Source organism: Oncorhynchus mykiss, chromosome 18, assembly GCF_057628025.1.
Source record: "Oncorhynchus mykiss isolate SJ-2025 chromosome 18, ASM5762802v1, whole genome shotgun sequence".
Lineage (NCBI taxonomy): Eukaryota > Metazoa > Chordata > Actinopteri > Salmoniformes > Salmonidae > Oncorhynchus > Oncorhynchus mykiss.
In genome coordinates, this window is record NC_143039.1 from 73,725,797 (window position 1) to 73,753,614 (window position 27,818).

General features: G+C 45.6%; 2 protein-coding genes across 14 annotated transcripts in view; both read right to left on the reverse strand.

Moving 5' to 3' along the window:
* epb41a (erythrocyte membrane protein band 4.1a) overlaps positions 1 to 19,964 on the reverse strand; it is a 147,733-nt gene extending 127,769 nt beyond the window's left edge. For 8 of the 13 annotated variants that reach the window (XM_090209388.1, XM_090209387.1, XM_090209386.1 and 5 more), the window contains exon 1: positions 19,721 to 19,958. The gene's annotated coding sequence lies outside the window, so the exon portion shown is untranslated. Of the gene's footprint in view, positions 1 to 19,720 lie in introns of all 13 variants that reach the window. The other 5 variants (XM_090209378.1, XM_090209376.1, XM_090209374.1 and 2 more) reach the window with 2 other exon arrangements.
* Positions 19,965 to 27,241: 7,277 nt separating this feature from the next.
* The window catches only part of LOC110496714 (CCN family member 2), a 9,715-nt gene continuing 9,138 nt past the window's right edge, over positions 27,242 to 27,818 (reverse strand). The window contains exon 5 of the mRNA XM_090206844.1: positions 27,242 to 27,818. This exon is cut by the window's right edge and continues 2,288 nt beyond it. The gene's annotated coding sequence lies outside the window, so the exon portion shown is untranslated.

Sequence of the window (27,818 nt, forward strand, 5' to 3'; positions counted from 1 at the left end):
TCCCCACAGCACCAGGATCTCTAGTGGCACAGCGAGCACTGGTAGTGCCCAGTGTTCTGTCTTTACCTGCGTGTCCCCACAGCACCAGGATCTCTAGTGGCACAGCGAGCACTGGTAGGGCCAGTGTTCTGTCTTTACCTGCGTGTCCCCACAACACCAGGATCTCTAGTGGCACAGCGAGCACTGGTAGTGTCAGTGTTCTGTCTTTACCTGCGTGTCCCCACAGCACCAGGATCTCTAGTGGCACAGCGAGCACTGGTAGTGCCCAGTGTTCTGTCTCTACCTGCGTGTCCCCACAGCACCAGGATCTCTAGTGGCACAGCGAGCACTGGTAGGGCCAGTGTTCTGTCTTTACCTGCGTGTCCCCACAGCACCAGGATCTCTAGTGGCACAGCGAGCACTGGTAGGGCCAGTGTTCTGTCTTTACCTGCGTGTCCCCACAACACCAGGACCTCTAGTGGCACAGCGAGCACTGGTAGGGCCAGTGTTCTGTCTTTACCTGCGTGTCCCCACAACACCAGGATCTCTAGTGGCACAGCGAGCACTGGTAGTGCCCAGTGTTCTGTCTCTACCTGCGTGTCCCCACAGCACCAGGATCTCTAGTGGCACAGCGAGCACTGGTAGGGCCAGTGTTCTGTCTTTACCTGCGTGTCCCCACAGCACCAGGATCACAGCGAGCACTGGTAGGGCCAGTGTTCTGTCTCTACCTGCGTGTCCCCACAGCACCAGGATCTCTAGTGGCACAGCGAGCACTGGTAGGGCCAGTGTTCTGTCTTTACCTGGTGGAGATTATATTTTTATAGGTGTCCCCTGCTGCAGTGATGTCACGTGACAGAGCCAGAAATGTCTGTTCTGAGAAGATAACGCCCTCTTACAGTAGATCACCACTTCCTACTAGGACTCCACACTACTGGTCTGACTACTGTACCTCCTCCTGGTCTGACTACTGTACCTCCTCCTGGTCTGACTACTGTACCTCCTCCTGGTCTGACTACTGGTCTGACTACTGGTCTGACTACTTACTGGTCTGACTACTGTACCTCCTCCTTGTCTGACTACTGGTCTACTGACTACTATGTTTTTAACATTTATTTTATTTCACCTTTATTTAACCAGGTAGGCTAGTTGAGAACAAGTTCTCATTTACAACTGCGACCTGGCCAAGATAAAGCAAAGCAGTGCGACAAACAACAACACAGAGTTACACATGGAATAAACAAGAGTACAGTCAATAACACAATAGAAAAAAAGAAAGTCTATATACAGTGTGTGCAAATGGCGTGAGGAGATAGGCCATAGTAGCAAAGTAATTACAATTTAACACTGGAGTGATAGGTGAGCAGATGGTGATGTGTAAGTAGTGATACTGGTGTGCAAAAGAGCAGCAAAGTAAATAAAAACAATATGGGGATGAGGTAGGTTGATTGGGTGGGCTATTTACAGATGGACTATGTACAGCTGCAGCGATCGGTTAGTTGCTCAGATAGCTGATGTTTAAAGTTAGTGAGGGAAATGTAAGTCTCCAGCTCCAGCAATTTTTGCAATTCGTTCCAGTCACTGGCAGCAGAGAACTGGAAGGAAAGGCGGCCAAATGAGGTGTTGGAGGAGGAAACCTGGCACCATCCTACAGTGAAGCATGGTGGTGGCAGCATCCCTACGGTGAAGCATGGTGGTGGCAGCATCATGCTGTGGGGATATTTTTCAGTGGCAGGGAATGGGAGACTAGTCAGGATCGAGGCAAAGATGTACATAGTAAAGTACAGAGATATCCTTGATGAAAACCTGCTCCAGAGCGCTCAGGACCTCAGACTGGGGCGAAGGTTCACCTTCCAACAGGACAACGACCCTAAGCACACAGCCAAGACAAGGCAAGAGTGGCTTCAAGGACAATCCTCTGAATGTCCTTGAGTGGCCCAGCCAGAGCCCGGACTTGAACCCGATTGAGCATCTCTGGAGAGACCTGAAAATAGCAAAGCAGCAACGCTCCCCATCCAACCTGACAGAGCTTGAGAGGATCTACAGAGGAGAATGGCAGAAACTCTCCAAATACAGGTGTGCCAAGCTTGTAGTGTCATACCCAAGAAGACTCAAGGCTGTAATTGCTGCCAAAGGTGCTTCAACAAAGTACTGAGTAAAGGGTCTGAATACTTATGTAAATCTGTTTTTGTTTTGTCATTATGGGTATTGTATATAGATTGATGAGGGAAAAAATACAATTTTATCAATTTTAGAACAAGACTGTAATGTAATTTTTTTTGTGGGGGGGGGGGGGGGGGGGGGAGTCAAGGGGTCTGAATACTTTTCCGAAGGCACTGCAGGCCATTGAAATGTCACACTGTGAGTCAGACCTTATAGAAAACTTTGCATACACTTCTAACACTCTCAGTTCAATCTTTCTGAAAGCACCAATATATCTACTGCCTAGTTTGCACTCCAGACCTAGCCTTTAGCATACCACTCTGCATACCACTGCTGGCTTGCTTCTGAAGCTAAGCAGGGTTGGTCCTGGTCAGTCCCTGGATGGGAAACCAGATGCTGCTGGAAGTGGTGTTGGGGGGCCAGTAGGAGGCACTCTTTCCTCTGGTCTAAAAAATATCCTAATGCCCCAGGGCAGTGATCGGGGACACTGCCCTGTGTAGGGTGCACTCTTTTGGATGGGATGTTAAATGGGCGTCCTGACTCTCTGAGGTCATTAAAGATCCCATGGCACTTATCGTAAGAGTAGGGGTGTTAACCCTGGTGTCCTGGCTAAATTCCCAATCGTGCCCTCAAACCGTCACGGTCACCTAATAATCCCCAGTTTACAATTGGCTCATTCATCCCCCTCCTCTCCCCTGTAACTATTCCCCAGGTTGCTGTTGTAAATGAGAATGTGTTCTCAGTCAACTTACCTGATTAAATAAATAAAAAGTGAATAGCTCAGTGTCTGGATAATCTTTCATTTCATTCAGCCTAACCCAGTGTAGTCCATTTAAAAACATATCACTTCATTAACAACAACAAGCTCATATCGTATACAACAAGCTCATCTCAATCATATTCATTTGCTCAAATTCCCCCCGTCAGTCTCTCTAAAGGCAACAATTAAATCACTATTACTGATAAGTTAAGTTCCATTCTTAAAAGACGTCTCCTAAATATAGCATATTTTCTACTGAAGTCCAATCACATTCTGCAGCTGTATGTGCTACTCTGTTTACAGTTGTGCCAACTGTCAAAAGAACACAGCATGTTCCTTGTTTGAGCTACACATCATCTGACACATCATCTCTGAGGGGCTTGATGTGCTGCTGTCCTGCTCCAGCTCTGAACAGGAGGCAGGAGGCAGGAGGCAGGAGACAAGAGACAAGAGACAAGAGACAAGAGACAAGAGACAAGAGACAAGAGACAGGAGACAAGAGACAGGAGAACTACGTCCCTTCCTACAGATGTCGGATCTTAATTTGACCCCTTTCGTCGCAGGAGAAAAATAATCCTGCAGCAGTTCAATATCTGATGAAATATTTAGAATTGCCACCAGGGGGCAGCTGGAAGCGGTGTTTGTATATACAATGCAGTTCTGTTGTACCTGTTGTAGGCTACGTGTAGGCTATAGCGCATCTCATGTGAATTCTTATGTGGATTATAATAAATGGACACATTTGTAGGGCTCGATTTATTTTTCGTTTTAGAAAAATCGGTTGGTTTAGGTCAATTGTTTTATTATATGTTGAAGGTAAACAAGGCAGAATAAAGTACAGCCACTGACCCCTGACCCCGGCACACATGAGTTTGAATCCGGCCCACTGCCCTTTGACTCATGGATTAACGTCTATTTCTGATGCATTAATTCCTCGTTTTCAAGAAATAAAACAAATAGACTGATCATTTACACAAAGAAAAGTGCCTCAGCTCAACGAAATAGTATTTTGATTGGCTCAAATGCATAAACATCTTGACAGCTTTACGAAATGAAATACTAAAGCCACACAATCCACACCAAAGACCAGCACTATATTGACAAATAAAACATAGTCTAACTAGAAAACTGTCGACGAGCATTCACACTGGAGGAAGGTTTATCGTTCTACAGTAGGCCTACATCTGTCAATCAACTGATGGCCCAAATCAGCTCGTCGACTCAGCCAGGGAAACACAAACAGTAGCCTATTATTTACATTTTCACACCTTTCATTATATGACAATTGCTAGGCTAACGGGTAGCCTACAGCAGGGATCATCAACTACATTCAGCCGCGGGACAATGTTTTTTACTTGAGCGGAACATAATTACAAATAATTTGTAGACTACAAATTGACCACTGATTTCCAAAATTAAAATCACTTAGAGCTGTTTGCTGGTGTTTTTACACTTTTTCATGTCCAGTCTTTTGTTTTTGCTCAGAAAAGTTGGGGGGGGGCAAACAAAATCACCCACGGGCCATATTCGACACGCGGGACGCCAATTGGGGAACCCGAACCTACAGAACTTAGCCTATTAGAATATAATCAAATAACAAAGGGGCCTATTGCAACCACGGATGACCATTGCCAGCTGATGTCTCGTTAAACCATCAATATGCGCTAAATTCACCCGCACAGCTGATCTCAATTGCAACTATTATTGGTCACCTCATCACCTCATTACCTCATCTGCTCATCACCTCATCTGCTCATTACCTCACCACCTCATTACCTCCTTACATCATCACCTTCATTACATCATTACCTCATCACCTCATTACCTCCTTACATCATCACCTTCATTACCTCATCACCTCCTTACCTCCTTACATCATCACCTTCATTACCTCATCACCTCCTTACCTCCTTACATCATCACCTCATTACCTCCTTACATCATCACCTTCATCACCTCATCACCTCCTTACCTCATTACATCATCACCTTCATTACCTCATCACCTCATTACCTCCTTACATCATCACCTTCATCACCTCATCACCTCCTTACATCACCTTCATTACCTCATTACTACTCCCTGAAAGATGATGTTGGTGTTAGCTTGCAAACCAAGTCTTTGGTTTTTTGATCGCCCTCTGGTTGGTGTTGTAATCGGAACAACAGTCCTTTTTGAACAGACTAAGGGCGATTTATCACATTTTGACAACGATTCTGTACAATAGAAATAAAGTATTTCATTACCACGGCAAATCTACTATGGAAATTTACCCAACATTTTGTATGAATGGAAATGAATGTTGGTGTAGCCTACTGTTATTTTATTTGTTTCCTATTTATGTTACCCGAAAGTGTCTGATATGGTAATTTCTCGTCAAGTTCAGGGCTGAAAATCCCTGGACTGTCCATGTATGAAATGTGTAAGTAAATCTAGTCAACTGGGGGGATTGAGTTATTTGTGCCAAACGGGCGTGGGCCGGAATCTAACCCACGCTGACACGGTAGGCCCATATGTGGACGCTGAAGTTAGCAGTCCTGACAGCTAGACCGGGGTTTCCCAAACTTGGTCCTGGGGCCGCCCTTGGGTCCAGATTGTTTTTTTTCCCCTAGCACTACACAACTGATTAAATCAATCAAAGCTTTATTAGGAATCAGCTGTGTAGTGCTAAGGCAAAAACCAAAACATGGACTAGATCACCCAGGCCATGATTGAACTCAATTTTGACCTTAGGAAACACTTCACACGTGTATGCTGTAGCCTAGTGGAGACCAATATCTACCTAGAGCTATATAAAACTATAGAAAACAACGGTTGCTGATGTGTATGACTGCATTTCAGATTTTTTTTTAAATAAATTTGAATGTTGCAGTAATAGGACGTAGACCTAGCGTTTGAGCGAGCGAGCGAGGACATTATTTTGACAGCAAGCCCTGATCCCAGTGACTCGACTGCCCCCGCATGGAGATAAAGAGAACTGCTCTTTTCCAGGGATTAACGTGGCTCATTTCAATTTCCTAATGCAGCAGGAAAATTCTCTGTGACAAAAGAGTGATGAAGTTAAGAACCGACATCTGTACGTCACAACCTTATCCGCTTGACTAAAATACTACATAGTAGCTAGCAAGATGGAGATCACAGAGGTTATTCTTAATGAGTGCATGTCTGCAAGTGGCTAGTTTCGCCTGCAAATGTTTTGAATCGCAACGTTCTGGAGTTGTAACAATTTAGTTGATTTTACTGAGTTACAGTTCATAAGGAAATCAGTCGATTGAAATAAAGTCATTAGGCCCTAATCTATGGATTTCACATGACTGGAAATACAGATACGCATCTGTTGGTCATAGATACCATTAAAAATGGGCCTCGGGATCTCTTCCAAGGTATTTGTGTGCATTCAAATTGCCATCGATAAAATGCAATTGTGTTCATTTTCCCGTAGCTTATGCCTGCCCTCACCATTACCTGAACGCCACCATGGGTCACTCTGTTCACAACGTTGACATCAGCAAACCGTTCGCCCACACAATGCCATACACGGTTGGAGGCGGCATATGGGAGAGAAAATAACATTAAATTCTATGGCAACAGCTCTGGTGGACCTTCCTGCAGTCAACATGCCAATTGCACGCTCCCTCAAAACTTTTTGTGTTGTGTGACAAAACTGCAAATGTTAGAGTGGCTTTTCATTGTCCCCAGCACAAGGTCCACCTGTGTAATGATCATGCTGTTTAATCAGCTTCTTGATATACCACAGCTGTCAGGTGGATGGATTATCTTGGCAAAAGAGAAAGGCTCACTAACAGGGATGTAAACAAATTTGTGCACAAAATATGCGAAAAATAAGCTTATGTGAGTATGGAACATTTCTGGGATAATTTATTTCAGCTCATGAAACATGGGACCAACACTTTACATGTTGTGTTTATAGTTTTTTCAGTATAGGAACAATATCCAAACTGTATAGCTGAGTAAGACACACACTCACACACACACAGACTGATCAAACACACACACGATGTGCATCGTAGCATGACCTAACAACAAGAAAACAGCAGTTTCTGCTGAGCTTTCCTCTCAGATATAGTGAAAATGAAACACTCACCACATATCAGAGATACAGTTTCCGAGGAGGTCGACAGCCATGGGGGCCGTGCGGTGTGTCCAGGCGGTGAGAGAGACGGAGAGAAGGCACATATGTCCAGGCAGTGAGAGAGAGGGAGAGAAGGCACATATGTCCAGGCAGTGAGAGAGAGAAGGCACATATGTCCAGGCGGTGAGAGAGAGGGAGAGAAGGCACATATGTCCAGGCAGTGAGAGAGAGAGGGAGAGAACGCACATATGTCCAGGCAGTGAGAGAGAGGGAGAGAAGGCACATATGTCCAGGCAGTGAGAGAGAGAGAGAGAGAGAAGGCACATATGTCCAGGCAGTGAGAGAGAGGGAGAGAAGGCACATATGTCCAGGCAGTGAGAGAGAGAGGGAGAGAAGGCACATATGTCCAGGCAGTGAGAGAGAGAGAGGGAGAGAAGGCACATATGTCCAGGCAGTGAGAGAGAGGGAGAGAAAGCATATATGTCCAGGCAGTGTGAGAGAGGGAGAGAAGGCACATATGTCCAGGCAGTGAGAGAGAGAGGGAGAGAAGGCACATATGTCCAGGCAGTGAGAGAGAGAGGGAGAGGGAGAGAAGGCACATATGTCCAGGCAGTGAGAGAGTGAGAGAAGGCACATATGTCCAGGCAGTGAGAGAGAGAGAGAGAAGGCACATATGTCCAGGCAGTGAGAGAGAGAGAGAGAAGGCACATATGTCCAGGCAGTGAGAGAGAGGGAGAGAAGGCACATATGTCCAGGCAGTGAGAGAGAGAGAGGGAGAGAAGGCACATATGTCCAGGCAGTGAGAGAGAGAGGGAGAGAAGGCACATATGTCCAGGCAGTGAGAGAGAGAGAGGGAGAGAAGGCACATATGTCCAGGCAGTGAGAGAGAGAGGGAGAGAAGGCACATGTGTCCAGGCAGTGAGAGAGAGAGAGGGAGAGAAGGCACATATGTCCAGGCAGTGAGAGAGAGGGAGAGAAGGCACATATGTCCAGGCAGTGAGAGAGAGGGAGAGAAGGCACATATGTCCAGGCAGTGAGAGAGAGGGAGAGAAGGCACATATGTCCAGGCAGTGAGAGAGAGGGAGAGGGAGAGAAGGCACATATGTCCAAGCAGTGAGAGAGAGAGAGAGAGAGGGAGAGAAGGCACATATGTCCAGGCAGTGAGAGAGAGAGAGGGAGAGAAGGCACATATGTCCAGGCAGTGAGAGAGAGGGAGAGAAGGCACATATGTCCAGGCAGTGAGAGAGAGAGAGAGGGAGAGAACGCACATATGTCCAGGCAGTGAGAGAGAGAGAGAGAGAGAAGGCACATATGTCCAGGCAGTGAGAGAGAGAGAGGGAGAGAAGGCACATATGTCCAGGCAGTGAGAGAGAGGGAGAGAAGGCACATATGTCCAGGCAGTGAGAGAGAGAGAGGGAGAGAACGCACATATGTCCAGGCAGTGAGAGAGAGGGAGAGGGAGAGAAGGCACATATGTCCAGGCAGTGAGAGAGAGAGAGAGAGAGAAGGCACATATGTCCAGGCAGTGAGAGAGAGAGAGAGAGAGAAGGCACATATGTCCAGGCAGTGAGAGAGAGAGAGGGAGAGAAGGCACATATGTCCAGGCAGTGAGAGAGAGGGAGAGAAGGCACATATGTCCAGGCAGTGAGAGAGAGGGAGAGAAGGCACATATGTCCAGGCAGTGAGAGAGAGGGAGAGGGAGAGAAGGCACATATGTCCAAGCAGTGAGAGAGAGAGAGAGGGAGAGAAGGCACATATGTCCAGGCAGTGAGAGAGAGAGAGGGAGAGAAGGCACATATGTCCAGGCAGTGAGAGAGAGGGAGAGAAGGCACATATGTCCAGGCAGTGAGAGAGAGAGAGGGAGAGAACGCACATATGTCCAGGCAGTGAGAGAGAGAGGGAGAGAAGGCACATATGTCCAGGCAGTGAGAGAGAGAGAGGGAGAGAAGGCACATATGTCCAGGCAGTGAGAGAGAGGGAGAGAAGGCACATATGTCCAGGCAGTGAGAGAGAGGGAGAGAAAGCACATATGTCCAGGCAGTGAGAGAGAGAAGGCACATATGTCCAGGCAGTGAGAGAGAGGGAGAGAAGGCACATATGTCCAGGCAGTGTGAGAGAGGGAGAGGGAGAGAAGGCACATATGTCCAGGCAGTGAGAGAGAGGGAGAGAAGGCACATATGTCCAGGCAGTGAGAGAGAGGGAGAGAAGGCACATATGTCCAGGCAGTGTGAGAGAGGGAGAGGGAGAGAAGGCACATATGTCCAGGCAGTGAGAGAGAGAGGGAGAGGGAGAGAAGGCACATATGTCCAGGCAGTGTGAGAGAGAGGGAGAGGGAGAGAAGGCACATATGTCCAGGCAGTGTGAGAGAGAGAGAGGGAGAGAAGGCACATATGTCCAGGCAGTGAGAGAGAAGGAGAGAAGGCACATATGTCCAGGCAGTGAGAGAGAGGGAGAGAAGGCACATATGTCCAGGTGGTGAGAGAGAGGGAGAGAAGGCACATATGTCCAGGCAGTGAGAGAGAGAGGGAGGGAAGGCACATATGTCCAGGCAGTGAGAGAGAGAGGGAGAGAAGGCACATATGTCCAGGCAGTGAGAGAGAGAGGGAGAGAAGGCACATATGTCCAGGCAGTGAGAGAGAGAGAGAAGGCACATATGTCCAGGCAGTGAGAGAGAGGGAGAGAAAAATATGTGCTCAGTAAATTCTAACTCATAATGCACTGATGTTAGCCTGGGTACCAGGCCGTTTGTGACATCATGCCACTACTCGTCAAGGCAAACAGGACTTGACATGAGAGCACAAACAGATCTGGGACCAGGCTACATGAATGTTTCACAGTATAATGTACAATACAGCAGGAATATCTCACCATGTGTTTAATTATGATGACTTCCTGTAAACCTTATGACTCTATCTACTGGAACATGTTCAACAACAGCATTTACAGAGTATCCATCTACACTGACTTAACCAATCATCCTAAAGAGTTACAGAGTATCCATCTACACTGACTTAACCAATCATCCTAAAGAGTTACAGAGTATCCATCTACACTGACTTAACCAATCATCCGTAAGAGTTACAGAGTATCCATCTACACTGACTTAACCAATCATCCTAAAGAGTTACAGAGTATCCATCTACACTGACTTAACCAATCATCCTTAAGAGTTACAGAGTATCCATCTACACTGACTTAACCAATCATCCTAAAGAGTTACAGAGTATCCATCTACACTGACTTAACCAATCATCCGTAAGAGTTACAGAGTATCCATCTACACTGACTTAACCAATCATCCTAAAGAGTTACAGAGTATCCATCTACACTGACTTAACCAATCATCCTAAAGAGTTACAGAGTATCCATCTACACTGACTTAACCAATCATCCGTAAGAGTTACAGAGTATCCATCTACACTGACTTAACCAATCATCCTAAAGAGTTACAGAGTATCCATCTACACTGACTTAACCAATCATCCTTAAGAGTTACAGAGTATCCATCTACACTGACTTAACCAATCATCCTAAAGAGTTACAGAGTATCCATCTACACTGACTTAACCAATCATCCGTAAGAGTTACAGAGTATCCATCTACACTGACTTAACCAATCATCCTAAAGAGTTACAGAGTATCCATCTACACTGACTTAACCAATCATCCTAAAGAGTTACAGAGTATCCATCCATCTACACTGACTTAACCAATCATCCGTAAGAGTTACAGAGTATCCATCTACACTGACTTAACCAATCATCCTTAAAAAGCATGCTGAAGCTAGCCAAGTATACTTCCCCAATACAGGGGAACTTCCCCTCTAACCACTAGGCAGGGTAGCTAGTAACCGAAAGGTTGCCAGTTCAAATCCCGAGCTGACAAGGTACAAAATCTGTCGTTCTGCCCCTGAACAGGCAGTTAACCCACTGTTCCTAGGCAGTCATTGAAAATAAGAATTTGTTCTTAACTGACTTGCCTAGTTAAATAAAGGTAAAATAAACATTCTTTATATACCACGAGGGAGACGATACAAAAGATCTTAAACTGCCATGCAGAATCTCTCCTTTTTTTGTATGTATTTTTTGCCTTCCTCATCGCTGTTTTTATCCAACCGAATGGTCTCTTCAATGTAGGCTGAATGGAATAGGATGCGATTTGGGAGGAAGCCGTCGTTGACTATCCAAAATACTACGCTGAGAGGGATTACAAGAAAAGAATGAAGATCTGTGGTCTTAATGAGCTAGTCCTGCTCTGAACCACAGAAGGAGTCAGAAGTCCTAACTCATTAGTGAAGCTAACTTTAAACTTGATTCACCAGGGTGCGGGAAATGAGCTGCCTGCTCCGACTCCTCTATAAATACTTTCACTTGGAACTGTGTCCCAAATAGCACCCTATTCCCTACATAGTGCACTACTTTTGAACAGGGCCCCATAGGCTCTGGTCAAAAGTAGCGCACGATCTAGGGAATTGTGTGATATTTAAGATGCTACCTTGTTCTTATCGGGCACACAGAGCCCAGTGTTCAATATTTAATGTGTTCTGGAATGGAATCGAATTCCTATTAGGTTAAGGACAGGTGGCTCATGTTTCATGTCAGTGGGCAAATGTTCTTACTGTCTCTTCTCCAGTCTCAGCAGTTCCTTCCTCACTTAGTTCCCTTTATTTCACAAAGAATATGTACCAAATGGCACCTTTTTCCCTATATAGTGCACTACCCATGGGGCTCGGGTCAAAGGTTGAGCACTATATTATAGGAAATAGGGTGCCATCGGGGTCACCGCCTAAACGTCCTCTGCAGCAGTTAATAATGAAGAACAGGCATGATTTGTGTGATGTTTCCATGAGGGTGTGAGAATAAGGGAGAGGGAGATATCTCCCCCCTCTCGCTCTCTCTCCATCTCCCTATTTCTCTCTCTCTCTCTCTCCCCCCACCTCCCTCTCCCATTTCTCTCTCCCCATCTCTCTCTCTCTGTCTCCCTATTTCCCCCCCCCCCCCATCTCCATCTCCCTCTCCCTATTTCTCTCCACCCCCATCTCCCTATCTCTCCACCCCCATCTCCTCTCCCCATTATCTCTCTCTCTCCCCCACCTCCTCTCCCTATTTCTCTCTCCCCATCTCTCTCTCTCTGCTCCCATTTCCCCCCCCCACATCTCCATCTCCCTCTACCTATTTCTCTCCACCCCCATCTCCCTCTCCCCATTTCTCTCTCTCTCCCCATCTCGCTCTCCCTCTCTTAACCATCTCCCCCGCTCTCTCTCTCCATCTCCCACTCTCTCTTACTCTCTCCCCATCTCCCTATTTCTCTCTCCCCCCCCATCTCCCTCTATCTCCCCCCATCTCCCTATTCTCCCTCTCCCCCTCTCCATCTACCTATTTCTCCCTCTTCCCCTCCATCTCCCTATTTCTCTCTCTCCCCCATCTCCATCTCCCTATTTCTCTCTCCCCCATCTCCCTCTCCCTATTTCTCTCTCGCTCTCATCTCCCTAGTTTCTCTCTCTCTCTCCATCTCCCTCTCCCTATTTCTCTCTCTCCCCATCTCCCTCTCCCCCTCTCCATATTTCTCTCTCTCTCCCCATCTCCCTCTCCCCCTCCATCCCCTATTCTCTCTCTCCCCCATCTCCCTCCCCCCTTTCTCACTCTCTCTCCACCCAATCTCCATCTCCCTATTTCTCTCTCTCTCTCCATCTCCCTCTCCCTATTTCTCTCTCTCCCCATCTCCCTCTCCCTCTCCCCCTCTCCATATTTCTCTCTCTCTCTCCCACTCCCTATTTCTCTCTCTCCCCATCTCCCTCTCCCCTTTCTCACTCTCTCTCCACCCAATCTCCATCTCCCCATTTCTATCTCTCCCTCCCCATCTCCCTCTCCCCCTCTCCATATTTCTCTCTCTCTCCCATCTCCCTCTCCCCCTCCATCTCCCTATTTCTCTCTCTCTCCCCCATCTCCCTCTCCCCCTTTCTCTCTCTCTCCACCCAATCTCCATCTCCCTATTTCTCTCTCCATCTCCCTCTCCCTATTTCTCTCTCTCCCCATCTCCCTCTCCCTCTCCCCCTCTCCATACTTCACTCTCTCTCCCCCCATCTCCCTCTCCCCCTCCATCTCCCTATTTCTCTCTCTCTCCCCCATCTCCCTCTCCCCCTTTCTCACTCTCTCTCCACCCAATCTCCATCTCTCTCTCCCCATCTCCCTCCCCCTCTCCAGACTTCTCTCTCTCTCCCCCCCCCATCTCCCTCTCCCCCCTCCATCTCCCTATTTCTCTCTCTCCCCCATCTCCCTCTCTCCCCTTTCTCACTCTCTTTCCACCCAATCTCCATCTCCCTATTTCTATCTCTCTCTCCCCATCTCCCTCTCCCCCTCTCCATATTTCTCTCTCTCTCCCCATCTCCCTCTCCATCTCTCTCTCCCTCTCACCCTTCTCACCATCTCCCTCTCCCTATTTCTCTCTCCACCCCATCTCCCTATTTCTCACTCTCCCTCTCCCCCTCTCTCTGTCCATCTCCTTATTTCTCTCTCTCACCATCTCCCTTCTCCCCTCTCTCCGTCCATCTCCCTATTTCTCTCTCTCACCATCTCCCTCTCCCCCCTCTCTCTCCATCTCCCTATTTCTCTCTCTCTCCCCATCTCCCTCCCCCTTTCTCACTCTCTTTCCACCCAATCTCTCTCTCCCCATCTCCCTCTCCCCCTCTCCATATTTCTCTCTCTCTCCATCTCCCTCTCCCTCTCCCTATTTCTATCTCTCCATCTCCATCTCCCTCTCCCTCTCCCTCTTCTCACCATCTCCCTCTCCCTATTTCTCTCTCCACCCCATCTCCCTATTTCTCACTCTCCCCTCTCCCCTCTCTCTGTCCATCTCCATATTTCTCTCTCTCACCATCTCCCTCTCCCCCTCTCTCCGTCCATCTCCCTATTTCTCTCTCTCACCATCTCCCTCTCCCCCCTCTCTCTCCATCTCCCTATTTCTCTCTCTCTCCCCCATCTCCCTCCCCCTCCCTATTTCTCTCTCTCCCCATCTCTCTCCCCATCTCCCTCTCCCCCATCTCCCTCTCCCCATCTCCCTCTCCCCCTTTCTCTCTCCCCATCTCCCTCTCCCTCTCCCCCTTCTCACCATCTCCTTCTCCCTATTTCTCTCTCTCCCCATCTCCCTCTCCCTCTCCCCCTCTCCCTCTCCCCCTTCTCACCATCTCCCTCTCCCCATCTCCCTCTCCCCCTCTCTCTCTCGACCCCATCTCCCTATTTCTCACTCTCCCTCTCCCCCGCTCTCTGTCTATCTCCCTATTTCTCTCTCTCACCATCTCCCTCTTCCCCTCTCTCTCCCCATCTCCCTATTTTTCTCTCTCTCCCCCATCTCCCTCTCCCCTCCCTATTTCTCTCTCTCTCCCATCTCTCTCTCTCTCTCCATCTCCCTCTCCCCCTCTCTCTCTCTCCCCATCTCCCTCTCCCCCTCTCTCTCCCCATCTCCCTCTCCCTCTCCCCCCTTCTCCCCATCTCCCTCTTTCTCTCTCTCCCCATCTCCCTCTTCCCCTCTCTCTCCCCATCTCCCTATTTCTCTCTCTCACCATCTCCCTCTTCCCCTCTCTCCCCCATCTCCCTCTTCCCCCCTCGCTCTGTTCATCTCTCCATCTCCCTCTCCCTATTTCTCTCTCCCCCCCATCTCCCTCTTCCCCCCTTGCTCTGTTCATCTCTCCATCTCCCTCTCCCTATCTCTCTCTCCCCATCTCCCTCTTCCCCTCTCTCCCCCATCTCCCTCTTCCTCCCCTCGCTCTGTTCATCTCTCCATCTCCCTCTCCCTATTTTTCTATCCATCTCCCTCTCCCCCTCTCTCTGACCATCTCCCTATTTCTCTCTGTCCCCATCTCCCTCTCCCCTCTCTCTCCCCATCTCCCTCTGCTTATTTCTCTCTCCCCCCATCTCCCTCTCCCCCTCTCTCTCTTTCTCTCTGTCCCCATATCCCTCTCCCCTCTCTCTCCCCATCTCCCTCTGCTTATTTCTCTCTCCCCCATCTCCCTCTCCCCCTCTCTCCATCTCCCTCTTTCTCTCTCTCTCCCCCCAATCTCCCTCTCCCCCTCGCTCTCTCCATCTCCCTATTTCTCTCTCTCTCCATATCTCCCTCTCCATCTCCCTATTTCTCTCTCCCCCATCTCCCTCTTTCCCCATCTCCTTCTCTCTCTCTCCCCCCCTTCCATCTCCCTCTCCCTATTTCTCTTTCTCTCCCCATCTCATCTCCTTATTTCTCTCTCTCCCCCATCTCCCCCTCTCTCTCTCCATCTCCCTCGTTCTCTCTCCCATCTCCCTCTCCATCTCCCTATTTCTCTCTCCCCCATCTCCCTCATCCTATTTCTCTCTCTCTCTCTCTTTCCCCATCTCCTTCTCTCTCTCTCCCCCCCTCCATCTCCCTCTCCCTATTTATCTTTCTCTCCCCATCTCATCTCCTTATTTCTCTCTCTCCCCCCATCTCCCTCTCCATCTCCCTATTTCTCTCTCCCCCATCTCCCTCATCCTATTTCTCTCTCTCTCCCCCCCCATCTCCCTCTCTCACTCTCTTTCCCCATCTCCTTCTCTCTCTCCCCCCTCCATCTCCCTCTCCCTATTTCTCTCTCTCTCCCCATCTCATCTCCTTATTTCTCTCTCCACATCTCCCTCTCCCCCCTCTCTCTCTCTCCCCAACCCCCACCTCCCTCTCCCTATTTCTCTCTCCCCATCTCTCTCTCCCCCCTCTCTCTCTCTCTCCCCACCCCCCACCCCCCAGCTCCCTCTCCCTCTCTCTATCCCATCTCTCTTTCCATATTTCTCTCTCTCCTCATCTCCCTCTCTCCACAACCCCCAGCTCCCTCTCCCCATCTCTCTCTCTATCTCTCTCGCTCTTTCTCTCCCCCCCCCATCTCCCTCTCCACACCCCCCAGCTCCCTCTCCCCATCTCTCTCTCTCCCCCCATCTCTCTCTCTCTCTCCCCCCCCATCTCTCTCTCTCTTCCCATCTCTCTCTCTCTCTCTCTCTCTCTCTCTCTCTCTCTCGGTAGGCTTACCCTGGCGTGATATTTTGATAACAATGTAAATCTCGCTCAGAAAAGGTGACTTTTATCAATATATTCAGTTTTATTTACTTTTAGATTCGAAAATGCTAATTAGTATCAAAGTAGACATCATGCAAGACTACAAATCCCTGCAAGCTCCTACACATCATCTCTAACTGACACCTTTGCTAACGTGTATTGTATCAATTTAAAACTTACACAAGACAGTTCACAGAATTGTCCATTTAAAGAAATGTATCCAATTTATTAATTACTACTTTTAGCTAACATTAGATAGTTAATCCAGAGATTCTTAGCTTTGCCTCAATTCGGCAGTCTCGTCCAGGCCATCATGACATTTGTAGTTCCTTATAATTATCAAAAGGTCACACCAGGGTATGCCTACATGAAACACAGCCCTTATTTTAAGTGTTTCTAAATTCTAAAATCTCCTATGAGAAAAATGAATGGGGGAAAAACGTTTGGAATCATTTCCCTGTTTGACCGCTAGGTTTTATGGGCATTGTGGCTTATACACTATATATACAAAAGTATACGGACACCCCTTCAAATTAGTGGATTCGGCTATTTCAGCCACACCCATTGCTGACAAGTTTATACAATTTAGCACACCGCCATGCAATCTCCATAGACAAACATTGGCAGTAGAACGGACTTACTGAAGAGCTCAGTGACTTCCAAAGTGGCACTGTCATAGGATGCCACCTTTCCAACAAGTCGATTTATGCCCTGCTAGAGCTGCCCCAGTCAACTGTAAGGGCTGTTATTGTGAAGTGGAAATGTCTAGGAGCAACAACGGCTCAGCCGCAAAGTGGTAGGCCACACAAGTTAACAGAACGGGACCACCAAGTGCTGAAGCACGTAGTGCGTAAAAATCGACTGTCCTCGGTTGCAACACTCCCTACCGAGTTCCAAGCGGCCTCTGGAAGCAACGTCAGCACAATAACTATTCGTCAGGAGTTCATGAAGTGTGTTTCCATGGCCCAGCTGCCACACAGAAGCCTAAGATGCGCAATGCCAAGCTTTGGCTAGAGTGGTGTAAAGCTCGCCGCCATTGGACTCTGGAGCAGTGGAAACGCGTTCTCTGGAGTGATGAGTCACATCGTCTGGCAATCCGACGCACAACTCTGGGTTTGGCAGATGCCAGGAGAACGCTACCTGCCCCAATGCATAGTGCCAACTGTAAAGTCTGGTGGAGGAGGAATGATAGTCTGGGATTGTTTTTTATGGTTCGGGCCTCTTAGTTCCAGTGAAGGGAAATATTAACATGACATTCTAGATGATTCTGTGCTTCCAACTTTGTGACAACAGTTTGGGGAAGGCCCTTTCCTGTTTTGACAATGCCCCCGTGCACAAGTGAGGTCCATACTGAAATGGTTTGTCGAGATCGGTGTGGAAGAACTTGACTGGTCTGCACAGAGCCCTGACCTCAACCCCATCGAACACCTTTGGGATGATGCTCTTGTGGCTGAATGGAAGCAAGTCCCCGCAGCAATGTTCCAACATCTAGTGGAAAGCCTTCCCAGAAGAGTGGGCTGTTATAGAAGCAAAGGGGGGGGATCAACTCCATATTTATGCCCATGATTTTAGAATGAGACGTTCCACAAGCAGGTGTCCACATACTTTTGGCCATGTAGTGTTCTTTGGTATTATATTGGGAAGTGGACTAGAGCAGACCCATAGGTTCTGACTGAACAGACGCTCGTTTGAGTGCTCCAGGGCAGTGCATGTACTTTGTGCTGTTATAATTTACGCTATGAAATCCTGCAATTTCATTGGGACAGTTCTGCTTCATAGCAAATAAATAGGTGGCAAAACAATCCAAGCAATGTTACCAGGCCTAGGCGGCCCGTGGAGACAGAGCTGCTGCTGGCAGTCACTGGGGGGCAGAGTAGCAAGTAACTGAACAGCTTGTTTCAAACAATATATTTTTAAAACAGGAAAATGTACAAATGTACCCACTTTTAAGAGCATTTAAAACATGATATATTAGTTATATATATATTTTTTTTTAAACCATTCATATATATATATATGTCATTTTTATACAAATATTTGAGTGTTTTTTTGCTAAGTGGTTTAGTTTTTGTTGTTGTTGACCAATCACAAGTTGGGCGCCGCCGGTAACGCCTTAAAGGGCAGGAGGCAACTGCCACTGCAACAAAGGCTCCCACACCCACTTCCTGAATTCTCAAACGAGCGAAGACCCGCTGCCTGCCAAATTAAGGAGAGTAGACGCTGACCAAGGATATTGGGTGCGGAGGAGAGTCGTAATTTCTCAGCGTTGTCAGCCTACCACTGGGCCACTAAAGTGCGTTTTCCCTTCTGTGTCCGCCGCAAGGGATTTACGCAAGTGGATCACCAAAAAACAGTCTGGCGGTGCTACCGACTGATGCGAGAGATGCTGGCGTTCGCAGAAACGGACTGCCTGGGAACTACGGCTGCCAACCAGTGTATCTATGCAGCAGCCAGCAAAATGAATTGGCCAATGAGTGTGTGGATACAATATGTTAGGACCATAAAACCAGTGGTGTGTAATAGCCTATACTTTTGGTCCATAGTAAGTCTATCATAGCTTTGGGACACAACATCGGGAATCTGTGTTAGTCCAACCAATACACAGACTGCCGATGTGGCTAATACACAGCCTCCCGATGTTGTGTCCCAAAGCCAGCCTATGATAGATTCCATGCACACGACTGGAAGCATCCTCAGTCAAAAGCGCTTTGTTACCATAGGCAACTCCACACCTCTGTGTTGGTTATTTATTTCGCATGGCCCTCATAATATGATAACAATCATTTGGTGGGTGTTTATTTTGTTGGTCCTATTTCACACATAAGCCTACACGTTTGTATTATATGCATGTGTGAATTGGAAAATTAGTTTTTTTGCATATCCCCCCAGACATCCTCAGAGAGTGGGGTCACGGGCAGGGTCAGCCATTATAAACGGCAACACTGGAGCAATTAGGGTTGAGTATTAGGGTTGCACAAGGGCACAACGACAAGAGTTTTCACAAATTTCGGCTCCTGGATTCAAACAAACAACCTTCCGGGACTACTATCATGATGCTCTAACCGCTGGGCTGTAGATTCTAATATAATATGAAAGATAATTATTCTCATCATGTAGGGCTACAACAACACTGACCAGGATGACAGCTGACACATCCATAGCATGACAAACAAAAGGCGTGCGCTCTCGTGCCAGTGGTGGCTAATCCACCGGAAATCTTCTTCACTCCGATTTATTAAGATCCCATGCATTAGTCCACCTGACTATCTACGGTTAGTCCAACTGACTACCGACTACCCCGGCTTGCCTCGCCTAAAGCCTACTGACTCCCATCGGTAACTAACAATTCAACATTAAACTATTGACAGGAGGAAAGGAAAGCGGACCCGACTGACTCAGTCAGACACCGATGTATGACAAAACCAACACAATCCATTAAATGACAGTAAAATAGTCACCACATAAAAACGTACCCTGCTAAAAAAATGTGTTCCGCGAGATAACATGTTAGTAATGTTGTTAGTTTCTATACCCACTGCACCACAGCATCAAATGACACGCTAAAATGGACTAACGTTGGCCAGACGTAGTCCATACCGTACATCACAAATGAAACGGATCCAGAAAGAAAAAGCCAAAACGTGCCGTTGACAACGTTATCGACTAAATGGGTTTACCTGGGAGGATGACAGCGTGTTATCTTCGATTTCTTCTTATTATATACATGTGTAATTTACCCTTTTGTGCAGTGGCAGTTTCTTTTCATTTTGGCCTTTCTCACCAACACAGCAGCGTTCCTCTGTCAAAAAAATAAATAAAATAACCGTCACTGTGAAGACCAGAGAACGGAAAGGGTTCGTTCCGGAGGGCGCGCGACAGCCATATACCCGCCTCTGGAAGACGATGATTGGAGCTAAGCGCGTGATCTCAACCAGGTACTGTGCTACTGTATAGATAACGTTACGCACGGGCAACGAACTATATTTTTGTTGTTGTTGTTCTTGAGTAATGAGTGACTTGTAAGAGTTTTCACACAAAAGTGTTTTGGTTGTAGACAGACCAGGCCCTAAGCTAAATCGGCACTTGTTTACGCGCCCAACAGGTGCTGTGCTGACATCAGAGGTGTGTATGCACTTTTGTGGGAATGGTCAAGGGATGGTGGGAGATTTTGATCTCTAGGCTGAATAAATAAGTTTGGACACAGCTACTCGTTCAAGGGTTTTTCTTTATTTGAACTATTTTCCACATTGTAGAATAATAGTGAAGACATCAACACTATGAAATAACACATATAGGTAAATGTTGTGTAGTTGTGTAGTGCTAGGTAAAAGTTGTGTAGTTGTGTAGTGCTAGGTAAAAGATGTGTAGTTGTGTAGTGCTAGGTAAAAGCTGTGTAGTTGTGTAGTGCTAGGTAAAATGTGTGTAGTTGTGTAGTGCTAGGTAAAAAGCTGTGTAGTTGTGTAGTGCTAGGTAAAAGCTGTGTAGTTGTGTAGTGCTAGGTAAAATATGTGTAGTTGTGTAGTGCTAGGTAAAAGCTGTGTAGTTGTGTAGTGCTAGGTACAAGTTGCGTAGTTGTGTAGTGCTAGGTAAAAAGCTGTGTAGTTGTGTAGTGCTAGGTAAAAGCTGTGTAGTTGTGTAGTGCTAGGTACAAGTTGCGTAGTTGTGTAGTGCTAGGTAAAAGCTGTGTAGTTGTGTAGTGCTAGGTAAAAGCTGTGTAGTTGTGTAGTGCTAGGTAAAAGATGTGTAGTTGTGTAGTGCTAGGTAAAAGCTGTGTAGTTGTGTAGTGCTAGGTAAAAGATGTGTAGTTGTGTAGTGCTAGGTAAATGTTGTGTAGTTGTGTAGTGCTAGGTAAAAGTTGTGTAGTTGTGTAGTGCTAGGTAAAAGCTGTGTAGTTGTGTAGTGCTAGGTAAAAGATGTGTAGTTGTGTAGTGCTAGGTAAAAGCTGTGTAGTTGTGTAGTGCTAGGTAAAAGCTGTGTAGTTGTGTAGTGCTAGGTAAAAGCTGTGTAGTTGTGTAGTGCTAGGTAAAAGCTGTGTAGTTGTGTAGTGCTAGGTAAAATATGTGTAGTTGTGTAGTGCTAGGTAAAAGCTGTGTAGTTGTGTAGTGCTAGGTACAAGTTGCGTAGTTGTGTAGTGCTAGGTAAAAAGCTGTGTAGTTGTGTAGTGCTAGGTAAAAGCTGTGTAGTTGTGTAGTGCTAGGTACAAGTTGCGTAGTTGTGTAGTGCTAGGTAAAAGCTGTGTAGTTGTGTAGTGCTAGGTAAAAGCTGTGTAGTTGTGTAGTGCTAGGTACAAGTTGCGTAGTTGTGTAGTGCTAGGTAAAAAGCTGTGTAGTTGTGTAGTGCTAGGTAAAAGTTGTGTAGTTGTTTAGTGCAGGACAGGGTTTGGGAAACCCTGGCCCAGGGAACATCAACAGATTTTTCACTGAGTCGGTTCGGGGATTCAAACCAGCGACCTTACAGTTACTGGGCCGAAGCTCTTCGCTGCTAAACTACCTGCTAGGACATGCTATATTCATGGTAATCAATACATTGTCTTACAAATGTAGGGTATGAAGGTAAGCTATGAGCTTTACTTTTACTGTTGTTTTCTAAATAATAGGCTATGCTCAGATAGAGCTCAGATGCAATCGTTTTTAACATAATCCACAGTGAACATGATTGTTTGTGTTTCGCCTGCTGATCACCCTTCTCAATAGAATCTCTGTAGAGGTGTATTGGGCTTTGTAGGGAAAGAGGTTCTCTCACTTCTAAATATAATCTCTGTAGAGGTGTATTGGGCTTTCTAGGGAAAGAGGTTCTCTCACTTCTAAATATAATCTCTGTAGAGGTATATTGGGCTTTCTAGGGAAAGAGGTTCTCTCACTTCTAAATATAATCTCTGTAGAGGTGTGTTGGGCTTTGTAGGGAAAGAGGTTCTCTCACTTCTAAATAGAATCTCTGTAGAGGTGTATTGGGCTTTCTAGGGAAAGAGGTTCTCTCACTTCTACATAGAATCTCTGTAGAGGTGTATTGGGCTTTCTAGGGAAAGAGGTCCTCTCACTGGATAACATGAGCAGAGGAAACCAAGCATGACACGACTTCCTAACTGTCATGCATGGGTTCATGTGTGGGACTCTGTCTGTGCTGGTCAGTCATTCAACAGCCTGCCCTTCCCTTAGGCTCCTGGTGGCATTCGCTTGGCATTTACTGTTGTACAAAGATTTTTATACATTTAGTCTCAGTCTTTTTCCTTATTCTTTTTTTATTCGTTACAGTTTTGCTATTTTGCCATGTTTTTTGTTGTTGTTGTGTGTTGCATATTTGGGGACTAATTTTAGAATGCCCACACATCTGCCTATGGGGGTGGATGGATACGCTCTCGATCATAGTGCTAAGGAGCATCTCTTCATAACATAACTCTACACATCAGTTTAATAATGATCCCCCACAATGCCTGTTCTAATATCCACCCACGAATAAGCCTACTCATAGGGTGCATCCCAAATAGCACTATACTGTATGATGCACTACGTTTGACCAGAGCCCTATGTTTAAAAGTAGTCCACCATTTGATACACAAATTCGTAATGTTGCTCATTCCCTGTCATGAGCAACATGACTACCTACCTAAATTGCCAATTGCAAAAAAGTATTTAGTCAGCCACCAATTGTGCAAGTTCTCCCACTTAAAAAGATGAGAGGTCTGTAATTTTCATCATAGGTACACTTCAACTATGACAGACAAAATGAGAAGAAAAAAATCCAGAAAATCACATTGTAGGATTTTTAATGAATTTATTTGTAAATTATGGTGGAAAATAAGTATTTGGTCAGCTACAAACAAGCAAGATTGCTGGCTCTCACAGACCTGTAACTTCTTCTTTAAATGGCTCCTCTGTCCTACACTCGTTACCTGTATTAATGGCACCTGTTTGAACTTGTTATCAGTATAAAATACACCTGTCCAAAACCTCAAACAGTCACACTCCAAACTCCACTATGGCCAAGACCAAAGAGCTGTCAAAGGACACCAGAAACAAAATTGTAGACCTGCACCAGGCTGGGAAGACTGAATCTGCAATAGGTAAGCAGCTTGGTTTGAAGAAATCAACTGTGGGAGCAATTATTAGGAAATGGAAGACATACAAGACCACTGATAATCTCCCTCGATCTGGGGCTCCACGCAAGATCTCAACCCGTGGGGTCAAAATGATCACAAGAGTGGTGAGCAAAAATCCCAGAACCACACGGGGGGACCTAGTGAATGACCTGCAGAGAGCTGGGACCAAAGTAACAAAGCCTACCATCCATAACAAACTACGCCGCCAGGGACTCAAATCCTGCAGTGCCAGACGTGTCCCCCTGCTTAAGCCAGTACATGTCCAGGCCCGTCTGAAGTTTGCTAGAGAGCATTTGGATGATCCAGAAGAAGATTGGGAGAATGTCATATGGTCAGATGAAACCAAAATATAACTTTTTGGTAAAAACTCAACTCGCCGTGTTTGGAGGACAAAGAATGCTGAGTTGCATCCAAAGAACACCATACCTACTGTGAAGCATGGTGGTGGAAACATCATGCTTTGGGGCTGTTTTTCTGCAAAGGGACCAGGACGACTGTAAAGGAAAGAATGAATTGGGCCATGTATCGTGAGATTTTGAGTGAAAACCTATTTCCATCAGCAAGGGCATTGAAGATTAAACGTGGCTGGGTCTTTCAGCATGACAATGATCCCAAACACACCGCCCGGGCAATGAAGGAGTGGCTTCGTAAGAAGCATTTCAAGGTCCTGGAGTGGCCTAGCCAGTCTCCAGATCTCAACCCCATAGAAAATCTTTGGAGGGAGTTGAAAGTCCGTGTTGCCCAGCAACAGCCCCAAAACATCACTGCTCTAGAAGAGATCTGCATGGAGGAATGGGCCAAAATACCAGCAACAGTGTGTGAAAACCTTGTGAAAACTTAAAGAAAACGTTTGACCTCTGTCATTGCCAACAAAGGGTATATAACAAAGTATTGAGATAAACTTTTGTTATTGACCAAATACTTATTTTCCACCATAATTTGCAAATAAATTCATAAAAAATCGTACAATGTGATTTTCTGGATTTTTTTCTTCTCATTTTGTCTGTCATAGTTGAAGTGTACCTATGATGAAAATTACAGGCCTCTCTCATCTTTTTAAGTGGGAGAACTTGCACAATTGGTGGCTGACTAAATACTTTTTTGCCCCACTGTATGTATATATATATATATACAGTGCCTTGCAAAAGTATTCGGCCCCCTTGAACTTTGCGACCTTTTGCCACATTTCAGGCTTCAAACATAAAGATATAAGACTGTATTTTTTTGTGAAGAATCAACAACAAGTGGGACACAATCATGAAGTGGAACGACATTTATTGGATATTTCAAACTTTTTTAACAAATCAAAAACTGAAAAATTGGGCGTGCAAAATTATTCAGCCCCCTTAAGTTAATACTTTGTAGCGCCACCTTTTGCTGCGATTACAGCTGTAAGTCGCTTGGGGTATGCCTCTATCAGTTTTGCACATCGAGAGACTGACATTTTTTCCCATTCCTCCTTGCAAAACAGCTCGAGCTCAGTGAGGTTGGATGGAGAGCATTCGTGAACAGCAGTTTTCAGTTCTTTCCACAGATTCTCGATTGGATTCAGGTCTGGACTTTGACTTGGCCATTCTAACACCTGGATATGTTTATTTTTGAACCATTCCATTGTAGATTTTGCTTTATGTTTTGGATCATTGTCTTGTTGGAAGACAAATCTCCGTCCCAGTCTCAGGTCTTTTGCAGACTCCATCAGGTTTTCTTCCAGAATGGTCCTGTATTTGGCTCCATCCATCTTCCCATCAATTTTAACCATCTTCCCTGTCCCTGCTGAAGAAAAGCAGGCCCAAACCATGATGCTGTCACCACCATGTTTGACAGTGGGGATGGTGTGTTCAGTGTGATGAGCTGTGTTGCTTTTACTCCAAACATAACGTTTTGCATTGTTGCCAAAAAGTTCAATTTTGGTTTCATCTGACCAGAGCACCTTCTTCCACATGTTTGGTGTGTCTCCCAGGTGGCTTGTGGCAAACTTTAAACGACACTTTTTATGGATATCTTTAAGAAATGGCTTTCTTCTTGCCACTCTTCCATAAAGGCCAGATTTGTGCAATATACGACTGATTGTTGTCCTATGGACAGAGTCTCCCACCTCAGCTGTAGATCTCTGCAGTTCATCCAGAGTGATCATGGGCCTCTTGGCTGCATCTCTGATCAGTCTTCTCCTTGTATGAGCTGAAAGTTTAGAGGGACGGCCAGGTCTTGGTAGATTTGCAGTGGTCTGATACTCCTTCCATTTCAATATTATCGCTTGCACAGTGCTCCTTGGGATGTTTAAAGCTTGGGAAATATTTTTGTATCCAAATCCGGCTTTAAACTTCTTCACAACAGTATCTCGGACCTGCCTGGTGTGTTCCTTGTTCTTCATGATGCTCTCTGCGCTTTTAACGGACCTCTGAGACTATCACAGTGCAGGTGCATTTATACGGAGACTTGATTACACACAGGTGGATTGTATTTATCATCATTATTCATTTAGGTCAACATTGGATTAATCAGAGATCCTCACTGAACTTCTGGAGAGAGTTATTTGCACTGAAAGTAAAGGGGGTTAATAATTTTGCACGCCCAATTTTTCAGATTTTGATTTGTTAAAAAAGTTTTAAATATCCAATAAATGTCGTTCCACTTCATGATTGTGTCCCACTTGATGTTGATTCTTCACAAAAAAATACAGTTTTATATCTTTATGTTTGAAGCCTGAAATGTGGCAAAAGGTCGCAAAGTTCAAGGGGGCCGAATACTTTCGCAAGGCACTGTATATACAATAACAAAACAGCACCAGCTACATTAATACAAACAATAACAGAACCTACATTGTCCATTCTACGCAGTAGTACCAGCTACTACAAATACACTTGATTACAAACAAAAAACGAGCTCCAGTCCATCCCATATTACTGTCGTATTACTACCATTTCAGAAAGGTGAACTGATCTCAAATTGAACGGGAGAATGCACATGAGTTGAAGAGATTAATTGCTTTGTGCTCGGTTTCCTAATTCCCCCATACCTTCTATTTCTGCCAGGGTGGATTCTGAGGTCCAGGTGCATGAAAGTAGGGCACGGTCTGTCTGGGTGTGTGTGTGTGTGTGTGTGTGTGTGTGAAAGGACACATGTAAGTAAGCAGAAAAGGTATGAAATATGTATAAAAAAAAACACCTAAAACAATATTCCTTCCCATAAGTACTAGTTCCTGGTTGCAAATGATGCAGCCGACTGTGGACCCCGTCATGCCGACGTATCCCATAACACCATACACATGCACACACACAAGCACCCAGACGTATCCCATAACACCATACACACATGCACACACACAAGCACGCAGACGTTGACACACAACCCCAATGCGCAACCAGACACTGACAGTGCATGTGTGAGACACCCACCCCCTTATAGCTAGATATACTAGCTTCCCAGAACCGTCTGGCTGGCTGCCAGTGGCTGTGATAACACCAGGGTTTCTGTGATAACACCAGGGTTTCTGTGATAACACCAGGGTTTCTGTGATAACACCAGGGTTTCTGTGATAACACGAGGGTTTCTGTGATAACACCAGGGTTTCTGTGATAACACGAGGGTTTCTGTGATAACACGAGGGTTTCTGCAGCAGTAGCCTACTCTATGGTGCGCATCCTAAACACATTTGAGTTTAATGGCATTAGCGGTTTAATAATCCTATTTTCATGTGCTCTTTAATGATTAACCCACCACCACCGCGCTTGATAGACAACTTCCATTTCTTGACACATTAATTGTGGGGTACATCAAATCAAATGTATTTATAAAGCCCTTCTTACATCAGCTGATGTCTCAAAGTGCTGTACAGAAACCCAGCCTAAAACCCCCAAACAGCAAGCAATGCAGGTGTAGAAGCACGGTGGCTAGGAAAAACTCCCTAGAAAGGCCCAAACCTAGGAAGAAACCTAGAGAGGAACCAGGCTATGTGGTCAAGTCTTCTTTGGCTTTGGCAACAGGGAAATTACCATCCTCTCTCTCCAGACCTTCTATTTTAAGAAATGCCTCAATTTCTATGCAGTCTTTTAAACATTAATATTGTTCAACTTACACGGTGAGAATAAAGGATGAAAATAAGTTTATGTATAAAAAATATCATTTATTTAATTGGATATAGACAAAAGTGCAACAAATAGGAACTCACTTGTGTCTTGGCCAGGTGGTTACAATGAAAAATAAGTATGATACAGTATAATACAACAACAACCTTCAACATGGTGTTATTAATTAAACAACAACAACCTTCAACATGGTGTTATTAATTAAACAAACGTCAACATGGTGTTATTAATTAAACAACAACCTTCAACATGGTGTTATTAATTAAACAACAACCTTCAACATGGTGTTATTAATTAAACAACAACAACTTTCAACATGGTGTTATTAATTAAACAACAACAACCTTCAACATGGTGTTATTAATTAAACAAACGTCAACATGGTGTTATTAATTAAACAACAACCTTCAACATGGTGTTATTAATTAAACAACAACAACCTTCAACATGGTGTTATTAATTAAACAAACGTCAACATGGTGTTATTAATTAAACAACAACCTTCAACATGGTGTTATTAATTAAACAACAACCTTCAACATGGTGTTATTAATTAAACAACAACCTTCAACATGGTGTTATTAATTAAACAAA